General features: G+C 45.5%; 1 protein-coding gene across 2 annotated transcripts in view; it reads right to left on the bottom strand.

Moving 5' to 3' along the window:
* The window catches only part of DDR2 (discoidin domain receptor tyrosine kinase 2), a 156,347-nt gene extending 146,804 nt beyond the window's left edge, over positions 1-9,543 (bottom strand). Inside the window, exon 1 of one of the 2 annotated variants that reach the window (XM_030302278.2) lies at positions 9,353-9,543. The gene's annotated coding sequence lies outside the window, so the exon portion shown is untranslated. The remainder of the gene's footprint in view (positions 1-9,352) is intronic. The other variant, XM_030302277.1, reaches the window with a different exon arrangement.
* Between the last annotated feature and the right edge of the window lie 11,324 nt (positions 9,544-20,867).

Consider the following 20,867-nt stretch of genomic DNA (forward strand, 5'->3'; position numbering starts at 1 on the left):
CCCTGCCTCTCTCTCTCTCTCTCCCTCTCTCTCTCTGCCCCTCACTCACTTGAACCCTCTCTCTCAAAAAAAAAAAAAAAAGAAATGTAATAATAATACAGGATGTTAATAGGGAAACTGTGTACAAAAGGAAAGCGAGTGTGTGGGAACTCTGGGCTTTCTTCTCAGTTTTCCGTGAAGCTAAAGCTGCTCTAGAACATAAGGTCTATTAATTTAAAAAAAAATAAATTATGAAGAATAAAATATTAAACTTTGGATCTTATTTTTTCATATAACATCCGGCTCTGCTGACAATCACTGTGCAAGGACACTATTTTTGAATTACGGTTCAAATTTAAAAAGCAAAGTCTGGGGGCACCTGGCTGGCTCAGTCAGCTGAGTGTCCGACTTCAACTCAGATCATGATCTCACGGTTCCTGAGTTCGAGCCCCACATCAGGCTCGCCGCTGTCACACAGAACCTGCTTCAGATCCTGTCCCTCCTCCCTCTACCCCTCGCCCACTTATGCTCTCTCTCTCTCTCTCTCTCCCCGTCTCTCTCAAAAATAAATATACATTAAAAAATTAAAAAGTAAAATCTTATTAACCCAATCCTGGTTACCAATTTTCCAAACTGAACTTTGTCTGTCCCCAGAATGTAAAGTAGTGATTGTCTAAAGTAATGAATGAATGGTCCAGGCAGTTAAGCGTCCAACGTTGGCTCAGGTCATGATCTTGCAGTTTGTGGGTTCGAGTCCCATGTCGGGCTCTGTGCTGCCAGTTCTGAGCCTGGAGCCTGCTTTGGATTCTGTGTCTCCCTCTTTCTCTGCCCCTCCCCTGCTCACATTCTGTCTCTCTTTCTCTCTCTCTCTCTCTCTCTTAAAAATAAATAAACATTAAAAAATAATAAAGTAATGAGTGATCATAAACATCCATCATCTTGTTGGTCTTTTTTTTTTAATTTTTTTAATGTTTACTTATTTTTGAGAGAGAGAGAGAGAGAGAGAGAGCACAAGTAGGGGAGGAGCAGAGAGAGAGGGAGACACAGAATCTGAAGCAGGCTCCAGGCTCCGAACTGTCAGCACAGAGCCTGACCTGGGGCTCAAACCCACGAACCGCGAGATCACACCTGAGCCGAAGCCAGATGCTCAACCGACGGAGCCATCCAGGCATTCCTAGTCTTCTTGATCACTAACACCTAGAGAAGCACCTGACAGAGAGCGAGCACACAATAATTATTGGCTAAGAAATAAATAAATGAATTCAGAAAAAACAAAGTTATGACAGAGCTTTCCAGAATGCTATAATATTCATAACGGATTAAAAATTTTGATTTTTTTATAAACCAGCACTATTGGTGTAAAGACATGAAATCAGGGAGAAACTACTTCTCTTGGACATGAGAGTTCCCCAAGCCTTTAATTGTTTGATTTTTCTGAACTCCTACGGTGTTCAAAATTTTAAAAGAAAGAAATGAAAAAAAAAAAACTAGATTATTCATCCCTCTTTTTAATCCATCTCCCAGCTCAATGCATTTGTGGCTGCCTAAGCCCATAAGACCCTAAAGACAATCTTGTGTATGGTGAATTGTGCTGGATTGGCTCCCTGTGAAACGTGTCCGAAAGGGCACACAACCTACCTACCAACTTCATAGGCACGGCATGAGGACACTGAGGCCCAACGAGAATAAGAGACTTGTCTGAGGTTAAAAATCTTGAAAATGATGCGCTGGGACCAACACCTTACCACGCGTTCTTTTCCCTCACTGCCTTTTGCACACGAGGCTCTATGCTTCACACACCCTCCCCTCTGGCCCCCACACCATGGAGCAGGTGGCATTAACCTCTGAGCAGTAGGTCATTTCCTCCAACACTTCTTTGGTATCTCTCTAGGCACAAAACACAATCCCTCCCCCGAGGGAGCCACTGCAGACCATGCCCAGGGTCCCAGAGAATCCCAGCTGAACCCAGGGGCTTCGGATTGAGTCTAAGCCCTTTGCCTTTTCAGCGCATCTCCAGGCCTCAGTGATACTTGCGCTGGGCCAGACCCGACCTTTCTCAGTGCCGGGAGGCCAAGGTGAGATTCCAGCTAAAACGTATATACCCTACCAAATGCTGGGATTCGCCATTGCTTGGAGAATCACAGCAACTTGGAAACGTCAAAGAGTTCCACGTTAAACAGAAAGGAAAGCAAAAATGAGAAAGGAAATCAAAATAAGAAGAGAATTATTTTCAACCAAGTCATGTCTGAATAACACTGGCTCTATCATAACAAATTCAAATGTATGCAAGTGAGATGAAAAGAGACAGAGAAAGTTTAGGGAGACCATCCCTTTAGCCATTAGGTGATGGGTGTTCTGGTGAATGTTCCTGGAGAGACGACTGGACATCTTAATTCCTTTATTAAGCTATGGTTACTTAAAAATTTTAAACAGAGTGTCTTACACTAACAGGCAGTGAATAAATGCTTGCTGAATGGGATAAAACCAAATAAAATGGAACCCAGAACAACCAGAGATAAACAGATGGAAACTCCAGACAAGTGTAGCACGATGGGGAAGGGAGGTAGGGACTTGGGAGTGAGGAGGAGGACAGAAAAACAGGTGAATGCGAACAAGGCAAGTCCAGTTTGCCCCCCCGTCCTCCAGCTTGGAGGCTTTGGTGGGACCAGTCTGATATTGCAGGACTTATACAAAAGCACAAAACTTGAATTTCTCTTTTATTAACTCAGGTCTCCCTCTCCTGAATGCATTTTACGTTCAGTTACAACAGCAGTAGTAATTGTCACTCATACTTCTCATCATAATGAGGCTGTCTTTTCGTTGTAATGGACCCTAAGTCTTTCCATTGTGGTGCGATTAGCCTGCCCAATGTACAACCTCTATGATCCCTTCTTCCCTACCTGCCCCAAATTGCCAATCCTTTTTCTCCTGGTGTTGTGCAGACCCCAAGCCAAGTAATCCACTCTTGTGATCAGTTCCCTATGAAAAGATGGTAGTAGGCACAAGTATGTCTCAGGTAATAAGGGAAAGGTTGGGTAAAGGTGCATGCGGTGGGGGAAGGAGGAGGTGAGGGGAGGACATGACACGATAACTGTCTTTTCAAATCCCAAAGGACCATTTTCCAACAAATCACATCCATGATCTAATCTAGTCAAAGGGTTCAAATGAAAGGAATCAACCCAAGATATTAATCCCCAGGGTGCATACATGGTAGGCTTTTAGACCATAAGGAATCAATGGTTCCCTCAGAAAACTGAGAGGGACACCATTTACTGGGCATTTATTTATTCAAAACATCTGCCATGTGTGAGGGTTTTTGCTGGCCCCCCTGCATATCTAATGGCACCCATTTCTCATAACAAACCTATGAGATGAGAAAAAGGAGATTCGAAGAGGTTAGGTATCTTATCCAAGGTCACATGGTTAATAAGTGGGGGCTAAGCCAGAATTTAAGCCCATGTCCTTTCCTCTGCGAGAGCACTTTGGGTGGTATTCTCGGCAGAGGTGGCCTTGGGCAGGTGAATGTTGTTGCACTAAGAACCGGGCCGCGGGAAAACAGCTGGGCTGATGTTTTGTGCTTCAACAAGGGGACCAAGCAGCAACGCTGAACTAATAATAAAAACCATCCGCATCGACATCATCTATGAACTACACGAGCAACATCACGCTGAGTGCTCAGGGGTGGCATTTGTGATGCGTGTTAGTTGGGGATTATAGTCCTGATTTCGCAGGGTGGGAAACCAGGACTTAGGGGGGTTGAGCAGGTCGCCCCGGGTCCCAGAGCAGGTGAGCGCAGGCTGGGATTGGAACCCATGTCTGGCCAACTTCACACTGGAAGAGTCTGCGGCCTGCACAAGCTCCCACTTAAGGGGAAAAGGGAGGTCATGCCCATCACGAGGAGGTCTGCACAAAGTTCAGAGAAGCCAACTAGAGGAGGGAGGTATGCCAACCAGAGAAGAGAGGCACTAAGAGTGAAATTCTTTACAGGACAACAGGAGAGGGGGAGGTAGCCTGGGCTGGTTTCTCTCCCCTGCCCGCCCTTCATCCATGCTAAGGAGAAGCTGAGGCAACAGACATGGACATTTACCGGCAAAGGTTCACAATAAAATCACTTGGGGAACACTTCAAAGTACTGGTTCCCAACCCCCACTGCAGATACTCTGATGTAATTGGTCTGGAGGTCCTTAAGTTCCACTGAGGTTTCTAATTTACTGGGGAACAGCCCTCACGGTGGATGGTTGCTGAATTCAGAGACGCTCAGATGCCTGGGGATATTGGGCACATTTTTGGACTGAGTCGTCATTGCTGGGAGAGAGTCGATTCATATGGTGCACGGCTTCCAACAGGGGAAGGGGCATAAAGAACCCAGTGTGTCTGCACTGCAGATGGTCACCATTTATGTGAGGTGGCACAGGACTTCAGCATGTCTGTGGAGGTCCGTCTTTAGACGGAGGTGAGCTATCTGGATGCCAGTGAGACATGTGTTTGGGTTGCATGTTTGAGATGTGGGCGATGTAAAGTGCCTGAAGGTGGATCATATAAAGGGGAGATTGGGAAGCATGTCTGAGAGTTATTAACACTAATTTAGAGTGACGTGATATTAACAAAAGGGGGTGGTCACTCTAATTTTTTAGCATGTCTATTAAAAATGCAATCACAGGGGCGCCTGGGTGGCGCAGTCGGTTAAGCGTCCGACTTCAGCCAGGTCACGATCTCGCGGTCCGTGAGTTCGAGCCCCGCGTCAGGCTCTGGGCTGACGGCTCAGAGCCTGGAGCCTGCTTCCGATTCTGTGTCTCCCTCTCTCTCTGCCCCTCCCCCGTTCATGCTCTGTCTCTCTCTGTCCCAAAAATAAATAAACGTTGAAAAAAAAAAAATTAAAAAAAAAATAAAATAAAATAAAAAAAATTAAAAAAAAAAAATGCAATCAGAGGGAAAAGTCTGAACTACATCCCTTATGTGTGATAGGTCATTCATCCAACTTAAAGTCTGGGGAGTGACTCGATCAGAAGAGTAGAAGACAGGGGTGCCTGGGTGGCTCAATGACGATTAAGCATCTGACTTTGGCTCAGGTCATGATCTCATGGTTCATGAGTTCGAGCCCCACATTGGGCTCTGTGCTGACAGCTCAGAGCCTGGAGCCTGCTTCAGATTCGGTGTCTCCCTGCCTCTCCCCCACTCACACTCTCTCTGTCTCTCAAAAAATAAATAAATGTTAAAAAAAATTAAAAAAAAAAAAAAGAAGAGAAGAAGACAGTGACTTAACAGTCTAGAAGAGAGTGGCGGGTGATGAGGCTCCTTTGGGTGATGCTTCCACTCTGTGCTCAGACACTGTCTAGGAAAAACACTGTTTCCTCTCCTCACGCACTCCCAATATCTCTGACACCAGCTCTGTGGATTTTCCACAACCAGAAATTCTGACACTAAGTGCCTGAAGTTGGAGCAGACCCGACAGGTTGAGGGCTCAGTCCCACAAGACTATCCTCCTCCACTGCAGACATCAATTGCAAATAGTAGGTCTGCAAGTTCCAGCTGATGTGGCTACAAATCGGAGGCCCCCACGACCCCCTCCTCAGATTTGAGCTGCTCATCGAACAGCTCACAGGACTCAGGGAAACACATTCACCAGTTTGTTACATAAAGAAGGATATGTCAACAGATACAGAAGAACAGCCAGGAGGAGAGATACATAGGGGTGGTCTGGGAGGGTCCCGAGGACAGGAGCCTCTGTCCCTGTGGGATTGGGGTGTGCCTCCCTCCCGGTTCGTGGCAGTGTTCACCCTCCTGGAAGCTCCCCAAACCACATACTTTGGGGGTTCTCATGGAAGCTTCGTCAGATAGGCATGATGGGTCACTAAGTCACTCTCCAGCCTCTCTCCCCTTCCTGGAGGAGAGCAGGTGGGGCTGAAAATTCCAGGCTTCTAATCATGGCTCAGTCTTTCTGGTGACCAGTCCCCATCCAGGAGCCCACCAAGAGTCACCTCATTAGAACAAAAGGACATTCCCATCACGCAGGAAATTCTGAGGATTTTAGGAGCTCTGCATCAGGAACCAGAGTCAGAGACCAAGGACTAGAACAAAAATGCCCCAGTGCTCTTATCACTTAGGAAACTATGAGGACTTCAGGGGCTCTGTGCCAAGAACCAGGGGCAGAGACCAATACGTATATTTTCTGTTATGCCACAGACACAGATACCGTTGGAAGTTTCAATCTGAGGCTTCTTGGTAAAAGATTCTGAAAATGCCTTCCCCACTTCCTTTACCTTTGGTGTTTATAAAGCAAACAGACCTTAACCAGAAGCAGAGGCAGGGGCCTCCCCACGGCCCCGCTGGCCCTCCAGCCCCACCCCCGGGAGCAGCTGTAGTCCTGCTGACTCCAGGCACAGAAGGGGGAACATGAGGTAAGAGACAGGGTGAGATGCGCCTGTGCCAATGAGAAAAAATCTTGGGCCGAGGATCTATCCTCAGCTAGATACGAAGTTCCTCCAAAGCTGATCTCCTCTGAGGAGAAACCAATGAACTGATCCTGACTACACCCCTCGTGTTCAGAGGCAGTGCGGACAGAAGCAGGGGATGCTTGAACAGCATGGTGTCCTTCCGCCCCCACTGCCTTCTTTGGGTGAGGAGTCATGGCCAGGCCGGGCCGCCAGAGGGGAGTTCCAGCTAGAAAACCTGGAGGGATTGCTTCCACCCAGAAGAGATGGACGCTAAGGACTGAGGCCTTCCTCGCAGAGTTACACGGCCACATACAGCCACCCTCCTGCTGGCCCCAGCACTGGCTGCCACAACAGCACAGGGACTGCCTCACAGTGGGTTCCAGTGTTGATGACGATTATCATTAGAAGAACGGATATGGTCAAGCCCTTCATAGCCTTCCGAACACACGCGTGTCCAATAGCTCTGCAAACAACGATGCCGAAAAGTATGGCTGTTATTCCCATGGAGTAAGTACAGACGCCAAGGAAAAAGGAGAGCCAGAACCTGAACTTGGTTCTTCTGACTCTAAATCCCAGGCTCCTTGCATAACAAGGGTAAGTATTTACCAAGCGCACAGAAATTAGCCCACAAAGATGCCCACTGGCAGCCCCCTTCCCGTGTCCAGATAAATATTCATCCACGTGCACAGAAATGGCCTCAGGAGAGGATCCGTACTGTCCCCGCAGCCTGGCACTTTCACTCGCAGTCACAGAAGGAAATGGAGACTTCACCTCCAAAAGTAACTAACTCTATGTGTGGAGGGGTAAGGGGTGCACTACAGCCTAGGGACTTGGATTTTAGTTCCTATCCCAAGAAAACAGTTTGGGGTCACCCAGTGAGGAGACAGATGGCAGCTGGACTGACTGTGGTTCACTTCCTAATGCATACAAACATCCAGTCATCACAACCTCAATTAAAAGAAAATAAAATGTTGGGGCACCTGAGTGGCTCAGTCGGTTAAGCCTCCGACTCTTGATTTCAGGCTCAGGTCATGATCTTGCAGTTCGTGGGCTCGAGCCCCATGTCGGGCTCTATCCTGGTGGTGCGGAACCTGCTTGGGATTCTCTCTCTCTTTCTCTCTCTCTCTGCCCCGCCCTTACTTGCGCACTCTTTTTCATAAAATGAACTTAAAAACATAAAAAAACAAAATGCAAATGATTTTTTTAAAAAAGCACAGGTTTTAGAGTCAGACCTACATGACTTTCAAACTTATTTGCTGCATTTCTTTGAGCAACTCCTTCCACTTTGCTAAGCCCTCATAGCCTTACCTATAAAATAGGAACCATGTCGTACAGAACTGTGAAAACCCATCAAATATTGCATAGAAAGCTCTGAACATGGAGTGTGGTGCACAGTCAACCCTCAGCGTTAGCTTCTTTATTTTCCACGCACACACACACCAAATAGAGTTGACCCTCGAAAAACACGGATTCGAACCGCACAGATCTGCTTACGCAGACTTTTTTCAGTAAATACAGTACAGTACTGCTCATGTATTTTCTCTTCCTTATGGTTGTCTCAATAAGAGTTTCTTTCCTCTCGCTTGCTTTATTGCATGAAGACTGTATATAATATATACACATATACGTACGTATAACATACACAGTATGTGCTGATCGACTGTTACGGGTAAGGCTTCTGGCCAACAGTAGGCTATTCGTAGTTAAGTTTTGGGGGGAGCCCAAAGTTATACGTGAGTTTTCAATGCGCGGGGGGGGGGGGGGGTCAATGCCCCGACCCTTGTTGTTCAAGGGGCAACCATACAAGCACAGACAGCACGAGCGGATGAACCACCGTTAGCATCCTCCCATCTGGTAACTAGGGTCCTTGTGGGGACTTGTTCATTAAAGTGCCTCCATCATCTCAGCCATGAAATGAAGAAGAAAGCAGAGGTAGGTGGCGGGAGGAGCCAGAGATCGGCAGCAAAGAAAGCCCCGACTTAATTTTCAGCCCCGCCGCTGGAGCCCCACCACCACAAGCCCTACGTCCCTGAACATGTCAGTTCCTTGCTACCCTTTCCGACATCCGTGAGATGAGGGGCCGGGTGGATCTCCAAGGCTCTTTCCAGAGCTCCGACTCCGTGCTCCTCAAGGGAAAGGGTGCAGAAAACGGTAGGCAAGATGGTGCTCCCCCCCCCCCCACCTCCACTGGCTTGAACGGTGCGAGCTCCCGCCTCAAACTGCTGGCAGGAGAGTTTCAGCCACTTGGAAAAATTCTCTTTCTCCCCGGATGGGACTCTGGAACCTCGGCCAGGACACAGAGGTCCCAGCTGCAAACAGTCCCAAGTCATTTGATAACAAAGGGAAAGGCACCCCAGGCCAGCCAGGTGGGGTGAAAAGTGTCCTCTGCGCGCAGGCCCCCCTCCTGGCCACCCCAAACTTCGCCCTGAAGACGCCCCTGTGCCCAAGTGGCCCTTCTCACGATGAAGTCAACAGCGCTGCTGAGAAAACGAAAGTACAAAAAGCTGCCGTCTCCAAGGCTCGGGACTCTCAAGTCCACCACGAAATGCCTAAAACCTGGCTCCCCTGCTCCGCTTTCTCCCTGCCCGAACCAGCTCTGCGATCGGCCTGTCTTGCCTGCCAACAATTTCAATTCTGCTAATGCTGTTTATTGTACCCTGCAGCTCTATGGATTCCTTCCTTTTGCTCCTGTCCTCTTTGGTTTAGTGTTCCTTATTCTTCCCTCCGTAAATATAAATCCAGGAACCCCACCACCACCAAAATGTGAGATCGTGGATTTCTCCAGTCTGCGGTGCTCTATTCCTCTCCCTTCCCCGCCTGGCTTGAAACCCCCTCCTGCCTCCTTTTTACAACTTTTCCTGAGACATCAGAAGTACACTCTGAGCTTTCGTTTTTAGAAAAGGGAAAAAAGGAAAGAAAAACAAAAAGACATAACTTACGTTTGTCCAGGAGGAGCACACAGATTTGGAAAGAAGAAAACAGAGTTATAATCCACCACGTTCCCCCAGCCCCCCCCAAAAACGAATCTGTTGTGAAACTCTTCTTTTTCCACTTTGCCGGCGAAGGAGCCCGGTGGCAGGCATACGTCCACAGGCTGATGCAAGATGCTTTGAGAGAAACCTCACATTCTGAGGATTCCTGGGAGAGCGCCAGGGATCCCAGCATCCAATATATTGCACATTTGGTTTCAATTAGGAAGGGGGTTGGGGAGGGAAAAAGGAAAGTCACCAATCAGAGCTGTTTTCTGTTTAGAGACTATGTCTTTTGACCCAAGGGACCGCGGGCAAAGCTATAATTTACAGCAAAACCCATTCATAGAAGAAAAAATATGTATAACCATAGGACAGAATTAAAGACACAGCTCCCTTCCGCCATGTCCCCACCGCATGCGTCCCCAAGCCCTCCCCCACCACCTAAGACTTGGTCCCCACCCTGTGTCCCCCCCCCCCACCTCATTTTTCTTACTTGGGCTGAAGTTATAAGCACAACTTAAGTTTTGGATTCTCTTCCAGTTGAAGTTTCCAGGACAGTTGGGTCACACACATGGAGTTGATCTTTGGTGTTTTATCCATGAAAGCCCAGAGCTGAGCCCTCCCCCAAAAATATTTTATTTAAGCCCTCCCCCGATTCCCTCTCCCACCAAAAAAACTGGACAGTTCATAGTTCTAGGATTCCTATTTTTTTCCACTCAATTCCCAGTTGGTTGTTGCTTCTGTGGGTCTATTGCTGTCCTGGATTCATGCTGCTAAATGAAAACACAAGCGTTTTTTTGTGTGTTTTTTTTTTTTTTCTTTTTCCTCTTTTCTTTCCCTCCTATCCATGGCTGTGGCCAGAGACCATGTGAAAGGGGAGTGTAGGGGACACGGAAAAAGACCTTCCTCATTTCCCTGATACTTTTCTCCCATCCATCAAGGCCCCTGTCCTTAACCCTTCAGAGTGTGGATCATTCCTGACCAAGCACAGGCTTGGGCTGTCCCAGGGGTCCTGATTCTCCATGAGTACAGGGAAGGCAAGGCAAGCTGAGACTCTAGGTCAGGAGATCCGGGGAGGACAGTAGGTGGCAACAGAGAGGTTATGAACACCTAACCCAGCCTTGAGAGATGGCCTCCTCCTAAAGAGACCCCCTTCCTCTGGGCCTGTGCCATCACTGTCTCTTCTCTGCTTGCATTTTGACAGCCAACAGAGGATCGCACAGCCCCCAAGACGAGCAAGAAGAGACACAGGGCACACAGGAGAAGGACAGGAGAAGGGGACCATGGAAGGACATTCCCGTAGTAAGTCTGGAGCAGGAGATACTTCATAAGAGGACCAGGCGCCAAGGAGACCTCCAGCTGGAATGGCCGTGAAGAGCCATGCTGTCGGTGTTATATCCCCACAAGGCCCTTAAGCTCAGTCAGAAAGTGGCCTTTGGTGTCTATGCCTCATATAGAAGAGGACACAGAGAAGTTGGAGGCAGCTCAGAGGGCAGCCACAGAGAGGACCAAAGGTAGAAAACGAGACTAAGAAAAAACTAGAACCAGGGTTATTTTACAAAGAGAAGAGGTAAAACTCGTAAGAAAGCTCTTCAGTGAGAAAATCTGAAGTCAGGTCTGAGGCTGACTGAGGCCAGGACACTTGGCTTAAGGCGGTAAATGTATATTGAGCACTTGGAGGCCCTTGGCTGGGTGCTTGCCTGAGACAACTCCAGACATCTGGTCCTGGGAAGGGTCCTAGAATCGTCCCCAAATATTGCGGTCTAGAGTAGTTTACCTATTTGGCACCACCCAGAGGATAATAATTTCACAGATTTGGTGAGACTACAGGTCACATGTGGACAGCAGCGTAATAATTCCGTAAATCTAGAACCTAATAAAGAAGAGACACCTACAGGTATGTGTCTTCAATCACCAGTATTTAAGGTGGTTCTACTCCATAGGCTGCGTCAAAAGTAAGGAGGAGCTCTAAGAAAAATACCTTGTCTCTCACTCAAGTTAGTCTCAGCCAAATTTGGAGTCTGACCTTGAACTCTTAAGAAGATGCTACCAAAAAAAAAAAAAAAGGGCAAGGAAAAGCCAAGGTGATGTTTTACCAAAATATGTGAGTGGGCATTTAAAGAATCAAGAGGAATGATCAGATTGGAGCCCCCGTTTTGGAAGACCATCCAGGTTGGGGGAGTGGGATATGTTTTCTCATGCTTGACAATAGCCATTGTTACAGGAAGCCACGGCTGGAAGGAAAGAAAAAGCAAGTGCCACTTCAAAGCTGAGAGGAGTCATTCATGGAATACACAGAAAAAACTTCTTGGAGACTCTCAGAGCTGTTTGATAGAGTTTTGAGTAAGGCTGGAATTCCTACAATTGTGGGAACAGATGTGGAAAAATACCATTTTGTTACTCTTGTGTGAATAGATTTTGCCCCCTGGTTTGGCTTGGGAAACATGAGTCATTGCAATCAGAATGATTTATGTTGCATGGGAGGTAATACATCCTAATTATGAGGACTGTTTTACACTAAAAATGAGTTACTGACAAGAGTATAGAATTCCCCTACCTGGACTTTACTAAAAATAGGAAAGATCTGGAATGGACAAGATGCGGTATTCATTAGAAGTAAGGAGATGTTCAAGATGACTTTTCAAAATCTTTTCTAGTCTGCAAGCCAAGGTTCAAGTAAATACAAGTGTTAAAAATGGAAATAACTATGGTATTTCTGTCTCCAAATGGCCAGGGATTAGACACCTTTGTGATGCTTCAGGAAATAAAATACAAGATAGAAGTAAGGAGTGTAACTTGAACACACAAACACACACACACACACACACACACACACACATCTTAAAAGACTCTATGAGTATTCACAGAAACCAAACCCAGTTGGTACATTTAAGCTTCACAAGGAATTAAAAGTACAAATTAGCCACTAGTAACCTAGTTCCTAGTTAACTGTCTTCTCTCCTCACTTCTGTTCTCTCTCTCTCCTCTCTCTCTTTCTCCCTCCTGTGTATCCCTAACACATCTTTTAACCTATTTTTCAGCAGATCAGACTTTTCTGCTGCTTTTCACATGCTATTGAAGATGGTTAGCCTAAAAAGATGCCTTAGCTCTCTCTCACTTTAAATGAACAGGAGAGAGTGACTAGTTTTGTTGATGCCCCAGTTCTAGAACCCTGAGAGGAGGAATTTGATTGGTCGGGTGTGTTTCATGTTCTCATCCTCTATCTCTAAACTGGAGACCAATGGGCCGTGTAATATGAATACAGCTCCATCCCACTCACAAGTGGGTCACTTCTTAGAAAAAGGGTGCCATACACTAGAAGACAGGTCACATTATCCGCTGCATCAATAATTAACAACTTCTGATGATCCCTGGATTTTATAGAAATTATACCTCACCGGCCAAAACCAGAGAACACAGTACACGGTGCAGTCATATCGTGCACGTATTTAAATACCAATTTTAGAACCTAACCCTTAAAATAAGATGCCTAGTTATTGGTTAATCTGTCCACAACAGACAAATCCATTGACATATATTAAGGCATAAAAGCTAAATTTTTAAAAAAATTTTTTTAACGTTTATTTATTTTTGAGACAGAGAGAGGCAGAGCATGAACAGGGGAGGGGCAAAGAGAGAGGGAGACACAGAATCCGAAACAGGCTCCAGGCTCTGCGCGGTCAGCACAGAGCCCGACGCGGGGCTCGAACTCACAGACAGTGAGATCATGACCTGAGCCGAAGTCGGCCGCCCAACCGACTGAGCCACCCAGGCACCCCAAAAGCTAAATTTTTTTAATCAATATAGAGGAAATCTTGTAGGCAATAGAAATACTTAGGTTTTCTTCACAGCAGAATGGTCTGAATGTCCAGATAGCTCTATAGAGACTTTCCTTTGGTTTTTTCTTGATTTTAGCTCATCATTCAGGAATCTTAGTGCGCTTAAGAATTATCATATGAAGGGGCACCTGGGTGGCTCAGTAAGTTAAACATCCGACTTCAGCTCAGGTCACGATCTCACAGTCCGCGAGTTCGAGCCCCGCCTCAGGCTCTGTGCTGACAGCTCAGAGCCTGGAGCCTGCTTCAGATTCTGTGTCTCCCTCTCTCTCTGCCCCTCCTCTGCTCACACTCTGACTCTCTCGCTCTCAAAAATAAACATTAAAAAAGGTAAAAAAAAAAAAAAAAAAGGGGGGGTGCACTTCGGTGTCTCAGTCAGTTAAGCGTCCAACTTTGGCTCAGGTCATGATCTCACAGTCCATGAGTTCGAGCCCCACGTCAGGCTCTGTGCTGACAGCTCAGAGCCCGGAGCCTGCTTCAGATTCTGTGTCTTCCTCTCTCTCTGCCCTTCCCCTGCTCATGCTCTGTCTCTGTCTCAAAAATAAATAAAAACATTAAAAAGAAAAAAAAAGAATTATCGTACGAAGCTGTGTCCACAGAAGCATGAGTACTATCTTTGTGAGTGATTTAAAGGTCTTTTAAAGATCATCTTGACCCTAAGAAATGTTTCCCTTTATAGGCTGGGTCCTAACCCCAAAGGCTACTAGATGCTGTTCTTCTGTGACAGACATTCCTAAAAGGTGATCCAAGTTCAAACTCCTAGTGGGAGAGCCACCCTGGATAAGTTACTAACTTTCCTATCTATAACATGGGGGATGATACCATCTCACAACTCATAGACTTGGGAGAAGATGAAAACAGGAGAGAATAATTCATTGTGTTTTTACTACATGCCAAGCACACTTCTAAGAACATTATACTTATTTCTCACGAGAACTTTATGGGGTGGGGCTATGACTTCCCCAGTGTCCATACTAAGAAACTGATGTACAAAAAAGTTAGTGTTCCCAAAGTCATAGCTGATGGTGCTAGAATACATGTGCATATGGTATGTGCTTTGCTGACAATCAAGCTTGTGTGTTCATGTGAAGAGGAAAGATGTTCAGAGGGTGGGAAAGAGTCAATCCTCAGGTTTTCAGGGATGGAAGTCTTATTATCCATATGGAGAATCATCTACGTCATTTTCCTTCCCATCCTTTTCCCCCCCTGAAACCCCTCTTTGTGTCACTGTTTCTTAGTACATCCACTAGAGAAAGAATGAGAAATTTTTAAAAAAAATTTTTTAACATTTATTTATTTTTGAGAGACAGAGAGAAACAGAGCATGAATGGGGAGGGGGGGAGAAAAAGAGAGAGAATCCGAAGCAGGCTCCAGGCTCTGAGCTGTCAGCACAGAGCCCAACGTGGGGCTCGAACTCATGAACTCATGTGGGCTTGAACCCACAAACTGTGAGATCATAACCTGAGCCAAAGTCAGATGCTTAACCGACTGAACCACCCAGGCGCCCAAGAAATGAGAAATTTTTTAAAAATGAAAATCATTCTGGAGGCACCTGGGTAGCCCGGTGGGTTAAGCCTCCGACTCTTGATTTCCGCTCAGGTCATGACCTCACGATTCGAGGGATCAAGCCCTGCACTGGGCTCCGTGCTGACAGCGTGGAGCCTGCTTAGGATTCATTCTCTCTCAAAGTAAATAAACTTTAAAGAACATTAGAATCCCTCTGCCTGTGACTCTTGCGTGGATGGGGCGAAAAGTCAGGCGAAGAGGAAGTCGAGGTTAATGGCCAAAATGAGGCTCTTACTCGCCTGTGTTTTTAGCAATGCCGTGTGTGCTGGTTCGCGGTTCGCGGAGTGCTTTCACAGACATGACTTCATCGGATCCTCACACAACACCAGTACGCGCTCAGTGTGGATATTAATATCCTCGTTTTACAAATAAGGAAACCGAAGCCCAGGGAAGGAGCAATGGACTGCAGGGTGTTTGCTGGTGGACGTGTGTGGATTGTCACTGCTCTTTCTGCCCATTTAACACTAGCACCAAACCCTCTCAGAGCCTCTAAGACTCCATCTACACCCGCTTCTAGCGAACCAGGTTATCTGGTTTCCCTGCCTGCTTTCCTGTTCTTCCATGTCCTTCTAAACCGTGGAGAGAGAACAACACATCCTCACCTCGGCAGAAATTCTGAGATCAGGGTTGGGGTGGGGGGGGGGGGTGCAAAACCAGACACAGCAACTCAGAAGCGCTGCTCGGCTCCCCGTCCCCCGACGAGAGGGAGGGCTACGAAAAGAGCTTTTAAAACAACGACTTTCACATCCTCCTCCCAGGAACACAACCCTTCTCCAGGCTCAAGGCTGGAAACCTAAACCGTCCGGGTCAGATAAGAAAGCAGCCTACTTTCCAGTGTCCCCAGGGAACAGGATCTCTCGACAGCCTGAGTGTTGATCAACACCGGTGTCGAAAGTCCTGCTTTCCATCTGTCCTGAACCTCCCCTGCCCCCACTGATGAGGGAGCCCCCCCTGGCAGGCGCTCGCAGCGACTTAAACTGCCCCCACCAGCTCCTCAGGCACACCTGCACGCATTTCGGAGCAGAGTGGACTCAGAGAAGCCGTGTTTTGTTCTACGCTGGGGGCCCAGTTTGGGGCAATCACCTTCTACATGATGATAACCCTCTTCATGAAATCTGATGGCCCTCAGCTGTCTCGCTTCCGGGCTGGGGCCTTTCCCGGCGTCTGGGAGAGAAACAACATGATCCCCACCGACTGCGCTGTTAGGGATCCAAGAAGCTTGGGACATCAAGGGACGTTTAGTTCATTGGAGTCTTGCTTTTGAGGGATTCATCCTTCCTTCCTCATGTGCCTCGACGGCATCGAGAAGTCTGAGAGGTTCATATCTGTGAGCTCCTGTTGGGAAGGAGCCTATCATTATTAAATATATTTTATCCTCTAAAACATCTCCCTTTAGAGACTCTGTTTGCTTCGTGTCCTATCATTCAGCTCTCAAAGCATAACTCCATCCCATCGCCCTGAGTTACACCATAAACACCACCTCTCTGTTTCTAATACACAACATATTTCAAAGCAGAAAGGAATTTATAGCGCCAATGTTATTTTTCCATGTACAATTCCAGTTTGGAATGTCCAGCAGGGCTCGAATTGCCTTTCAAGATAAAGACCAGATCCTGATTCTATGTAATCCTTGCGTGCTTCTGGGAAGGCTCAGATGTTCGTCTTATGGATGGAATATGCGTTCTCCAGGGCCCATCATGCCCCCGAGAGGAACCATTTACACCAAGCCAGGCTCCGACAGAATTCTGCAGTGGCCTTTTGCCAACGTTCTCACAACCAGAGAGGCAAGTTTCAGTCCTGGGACCCGTGCAACACAGAGCAAGGGCAAGTCCTTCTACCCTGACCTCGGGTGCACAGTATGCTGGAAGGAGCCTTGGAGGTCAACCAGCCTAGTCCCCTGGTTTCATAGCTGAGTCTCAGCACAGTAAAGTGACTTGTCCAAGGTCACACAATACAGGAAAGAAAAGCACAGCAAAACAAAACAAAACAAAACAAAACAAAACAAAACAATCTCTCTTAAGTCCCCATCCATTAGTCTTCCCAAAACATCATGCAATTGCACAAAATACTTTTTATTTCAAACATTTAAGAGATCTGAGCCAACAAAATAAACAGGAAAAAAATAGGTAAAGCATCCCTAGGCCAATGCAGGGTTCCAGGAGTGGCCGGATGGGAATGGAGTCTACAGGAGATCACCCCGTGGGATGGATGTCAGCAGTCTCTGAGAACACAGATCAAGTCCTGAGGGCTCTCGTTCTTTGCTTAGCCTGTGGGGAGCCCATTTCTTCAACAGAATGAAGATTAGAGGTAGAATTTTTTTTTTTTTTCACAAGAATGCTGGAATATGCTTCAGAGACATCTGGCAGAAGAGAATGGAGACATGGGTTCTGAGTCTGCATCCTTCCCACCCCCTACTGTGGACGATCCCTGGATCCTCCCCTGCAGAGTCAGTCTTCCTCCCTTCCCCCACCTTGTTAGAACCACTCCCAGCCTGAAGTGAGAAGATCCGGCTCATCTGTCTGGGATTAAAGACTTAACATCTGGCCATGGCCCCGATTCCAAGTTTTATCAACGTTCCTGAGGCCCAGGATAGTAAATACTTATAGGTCTGCTCAATCCACTGTGACCTCAGTGCTGGCCCTCCCTTATAGGGGCGTGCTACCAGACTCCGTGCTCATATTACGGAACCTCCACTTCCACGGCCATAATTGCAAATCCAATCTGGACTAGTTTCACGGAAGGAGGAGATATTGACTTTACAACCGTAAGCGGTCATTTCTCTGCATAGCATGGACTGTCAAAGCAAAGACAGCTGGTGTGCAGGAAGAAAAGAATGAAGCCAACGTGCAGAAAATGCAAAAACAAGTCAGAATCCTAACAGGTTTCTAGTTTCCAGGCCCAAGGTCTTCCCAAGGTCAGTGTGCTCTTCCTATTGTTGGATCCCATAAGACACTCCGTAGCTATCAGATGCATTCTCGTGTGTTCTTTAAATTATGTCAGGTGGGCTTCTGTAACTTGACATCATACCCCTTTCAGATTTCTGTAGAGGCACCTCTTCTGGCAAATTAACTACAAGGTAGGTGTCCTTATTCCAGTTACAACAGACAAGGAAACCAGCTCAGAGACTCACACAGGCATGCCCAGTACCTGTCGCTCTCTGTTGACCAACTAATTTGCCTGGGTTCCTGAGCATTACCTTTCTCTCAAGTTCTGTCCTCTGAGGTCTACTCTTATATCCATCTAGGATCAAGTCAGGAAAACAGACCCCACACTAGGGATTTCAACAAAAAAGATTTAATAAAAGGAATTGATCACAGAGGTGATGGAGGGCTGACTAATCAGAAGAAATAACTGCAAAAAGACTACCACCTGAAGGCTAGGGGATAAAACAAAAGGATCCTGTGACTGTAATTTGCAGAGAGCCAACTGCAACATCCCAGAGAAGAGTGCAGAAGAATGGATTAGGGCTAAGAGACAACAGGCAAATTGCCATGCCTATTTCTACGCACTCGTCGGAGACACTCTCTCCACTCACGACCAGCCTCTTTACATTGCCACCCATGTGTGTCCTTCTTCCTTAAATGCCAGCCTTGGCTGGGCCATCGAAACTTTCTTTCAATCGCCGTATCTGGTGCAGTGGACCAGGTCCCAGTTCAATGGTTCAGTGGTTCACCATTACTCTCCACAAGGTGTTTTTAGTCCTGTAATTGTCTTTCCTTGTGGTAAATCAGAGTATTGCTGACCTCATAAAATGAATTTGGAAGTGTTCTCTCCTATTCTATTTTTTGGAAGAGTTTGAGAAGGGTTGGCATTAATTCTTTAAATATTTAGTAGAATTCACCAGTGAAGCTATCTGGCCCCAGGCTTTTTTCTTTGTTGGGAGGTTTTGATTACTGATTCCATCTCCATACTTGTCATTGATCTGTTCAAACTTTTTTTAAAATTTTTTATGTTTATTTATTATTAACAGACAGACACAGAGTGTGAGCAGGGGAGGGTTAGAGAGAGAGGGGAGACACAGAATCTGAAGCAGGCTCCAGACTCTGAGCTGCCAGCACAGAGCCCGACGCGAGGCTTGAACCCACGAACTGTGAGATCATGACCTGAGCCGAAGTCAGTCGCCCAACCGACTGAGCCACCCAGGAGCCCCTCAAACCTTCTATATCTTCATGATTCAGTCTTGGTAGGTTGTATATTTCTGAGAATATATCCATTTCTTCTAGGTTGTCCAATTTGTTGGCAATATAATTGTTCACAGTAGTCTCTTATTTCTGTCTTTGCATTTCTTTAGTATCAGTTGGAATGTCTCAAATTTTATTTGAGTCTTTTCTTAGTCTAGCTAAAGGTTTATCAATTTTGTTTATCTTCTCAAAAAAACCAACTATTAGTTTCATTCAAATTTTTAATTGTTCTCCTATTCATGATTTCACTTATCTCTGCTCTGATTTTTATGATCTCACCCCTCCTACTAACTTTGGGCTTAGTTTATTCTTTTTTTTTTCCCCCCCTAGGACTTTGAAGTGTAAAGTTTAGCTGTTTATTTGAGACCTTTCTTTTTTCTTAATGGAGGCATTTATTGCTATAAATCCCCCTCTTAGAACTGCTTTTGCTGCATCCCATAAATGTTGGTATATTTCCATTTTTGTTCTTCTTGGGGTATTTTTTATTTTCTTCTTGATTTCTTTTTTGAACCATTCATTGTTCAAGAATATGTTGTTTAATTTCCACACGTTTGTGAATTTTCCAATTTTCCTCCTGTTATTGATTTCTCATTTCATATACTTCAGTCAGAGAAGATACTTAATACAACTTTAATCTTCTTAAATTTGTTAAGACTTGTTTTGTAGCCTAACATATCTATTCTGGACAACTGATCTGTGTGAGTTTAAGAAAAATGTATATTCTGCTGTTGTTAGACAAAATGTCCTATATATGCCTGATAGGTCCGTTTGGTCTATGGTGTTGTTCAAGTCTGCTGTTTCCATATTGATTTTCTGTCCATATTGATAATGATCTATCCATTATTGAAAGTGACAGTTTTTTTACTTAAAGTCTATTTTGTATAATAAAACTATAGTCACCCAGGCTCTTTTTTGGTTACTATTTGCATAAAATACCTTTTATGTCCTTTCTATGTGGTAAGTTGTTTTTCTCTGGCTGCTTTCAAAATTCTCTTTGTCTTTGACTTTTGCCAATTTAGTTTTAAAATATCTCAATGAAGACTTCTTCATGTGCACTCTATCTGGGGTTCTTTGGGCATCAGGAACCTGAATGTCCATTTCCCTCTGCAAATCTGGGAAGCTTTTCTTTCTTTCTTTCTTTCTTTCTTTCTTTCTTTCTTTCTTTCTTCTTTCTTTCTTTCTTTCTTTCTTTCTTTCTTTCTATTGAAGAATGGTTGACATACAATGTTGCATTAGTTTCAGGTGTACAATATAGTGATTCAACATGTCTTTACATTATGTTATGCTCACCACAAATGTAGCTACCATCTGTCACCATATAATGCTATGACAATAACATTGGCTATGTTCCCTGTGCTGTACCTTTCATACCTGTGACCTATTCATTTCATAACTGGGAGCCTGTACCTCCTACACCTTTCACCCATTTTGACCACTCCCTCAATCTCTCCCCTCTGGCAACCATAGTGTGCTCTCTGTTTTTATGGGTCTGCTTCCACTTTTTTTGTTTGTTTTGTTTTTTTAATTCCACATATAAGCGAAATCATATAGCATTTGTCTTTCTCTAACTTATTTCACTTAGCATAATAACCTCTAGGTCCATCCATGTTGTCACAAATTACATGATCTCATTCTTTGTTTTTTTAAGGCTGAATAATATTCCGTCATATATATACCACATCTTCTTTATCCATTCGTCTATCAGTGGACACTTGGATTCCTTCCATATCTTGACTATTCTAAATAATTATGTGATAAACATAGGGGTGCATATATCTTTTCCAATTAGTGTTTTTGTTTTCTCTGGGTAAATAGCTAGTAGTGGAATTACTACATCATGTGGTATTGCTATTTTTAATTTTTCGAGGAACCTCCATTCTGTTTTCCACAGTGGCTGCA

The sequence above is a fragment of the Lynx canadensis genome, chromosome F1, assembly GCF_007474595.2.
Source record: "Lynx canadensis isolate LIC74 chromosome F1, mLynCan4.pri.v2, whole genome shotgun sequence".
Classification (NCBI taxonomy): domain Eukaryota; kingdom Metazoa; phylum Chordata; class Mammalia; order Carnivora; family Felidae; genus Lynx; species Lynx canadensis.